Source organism: Poecilia latipinna, unplaced genomic scaffold (genome assembly GCF_001443285.1).
Source record: "Poecilia latipinna isolate Pla-1442-1.1 unplaced genomic scaffold, P_latipinna-1.0 Scaffold37, whole genome shotgun sequence".
Taxonomy (NCBI): domain Eukaryota; kingdom Metazoa; phylum Chordata; class Actinopteri; order Cyprinodontiformes; family Poeciliidae; genus Poecilia; species Poecilia latipinna.
This window is the reverse complement of record NW_015112653.1, coordinates 463,274-465,275: the sequence shown is the minus strand read 5'-3', so window position 1 is coordinate 465,275 and position 2,002 is coordinate 463,274.

Sequence of the window (2,002 nt, the reverse complement as noted above, 5' to 3'; positions counted from 1 at the left end):
TTTTTTCCTTTTTTCAGATTTAGATTTTTACTTGAAAACAAGTTAAATCCTATATATCATTATCCTTCCCTATAGTAGTTTTTGATGATGAACATATGGGTAGTTGATGACCCTGAGCACTGTGCACCTTGTCCTGCACAAAAATAATTATTCACTAATTTGATTTTGTCCGTGTGTTGATCAAATGTGATCCCCCAAAAAACACACACTGAAGTATGTAGTTATAGTGTATAAAAGTATAAAAATGTTAAAACGGTGTGAATATTTTCGCAAAGGACTCCTCTTATAGATTTGTTTTCCAAAACCTACACTTCATCTGTTTAACTGCAAACTAAAATAATACTAAAAAACTGTTATCATGCATTTTTTGTGAAGCGTTTGTTTCATTTTAAGTAGAAAGACGTTTATGTAAGAATGCCAGGATTTGTACTTGTCATTTGTTTACCAGGAATACGTGAAAGCTTTGTTGCAGTATGAAAGGAGCTGCAGTGCATCCAGGACGAATTTGTAGACATTGTCCCTCGTTAGGATTTCAAAGAAATTAGTTTCAGTCCTAGAAAAAAAAAAAATGGTGTGTGAAAAACACAGAGTGTCACACGAAAGTACAGGAAAGACTAAAAGAGACAAGGATGAGCAAACGAACGTAATAAAAACTTGACAACAAGCAGTGGTGCTTTGTAAAATTGTGTATCACTGTATGCTGATGTACAAACAAATGTGTCTCAGTGTTCACAGATTTGTTTTTTCAAAGCATGCTGTTTTCCATAAGAGCTAAAAACTTCAAAGTTTGTAACTGGGACAATTATTTTGCACCCAAAAAAGATGAAAAAGATCCCAAAAGCATCTCCCTCTTCTCCTGTTTCAGCATATAATTGGCAAGCAGACTCGCATGATGTCTGCTCAGTCGTTGCATTTAGGCCAATCTTGTGAAACAGCAAATTTACTGTTTCTAGCATCTCAAAAATAACCCCAGCAGGTGTGATCTTCCTTTTAGCTTCCTTTAAAGATTTCCTTTTAACACATTTGGTATTCAGGATCTGTTCTCTAACAGGTGAACATGACTCAAATCAGCTGCGGCTTTGATACACGAATGTTCCAGTGGATTTTTGGAATGTAATAATGTCCAGGAAGGATCTGTCATGACAGAACTTGTTCTCGCGCTTCTTCTTTTCTATTTCGGAAAAAAAAAAAAAAAAAAAACCCTCAAAAAATATTCTACCACACGATGATTACGTAAACACCTGTGTGTCAACACCAGCAATTAGAGGGAATATGCATCACTGTTACCACAATTTATTCTTTTCAACTGTATAAATTATGTAGAATTTATGTCTGAAATTGGGAAACATGTTAAAAAAAGTGAAAGAAAACACAGCATCAAAATGAAAATAAAAGTGATAATGTGACTTTTGGAATCCCAAAAATACCATACCATAATGTTTCCCGATGATAAAAATAGGAATAGTTATAGAAAAGTCTTGAGCTTTAAACCGGCACACTACAGAGGCTCTTAAAAGCCCTCTGTGTTGAGCCCACTCTGCCTGCTGTTAAGCACAGTGGGGAATGATTGCTTGTGACAAAAGCTGCAATTCAAAACACAAACATTCTGAAAGCATTCTGGTTAGATGTTGCAATCTTTGCTCCAGTTGTGATCAGCACTGTTACTCTGACGCCTTCATGCTTCAACTCTCTTATGTATCCAAACAGATGTCACCAGTGTAATTTGTATTTGCAAGGCATGCAGTGGATATGCAAGTCTCACTTTTCTCCATGTAATTAGTCCATGTTAAACTCCATCAAATATATTTGATACAGATCTGTCAGCTCACTGTGAACGTGTGCAGAACAAACACAGTGTTGTTGTACATCTGAACACATGAAAAAAAATGCCTTCATGTCGAACAAAGAGCTCAATGCAGTGTTCTGTACCATCATTAAAAAAAAAAAAAAAAAAAAAAAAACAGAAAAACCCCCCAAACACTTATTGCGGGATTTTGGAAAA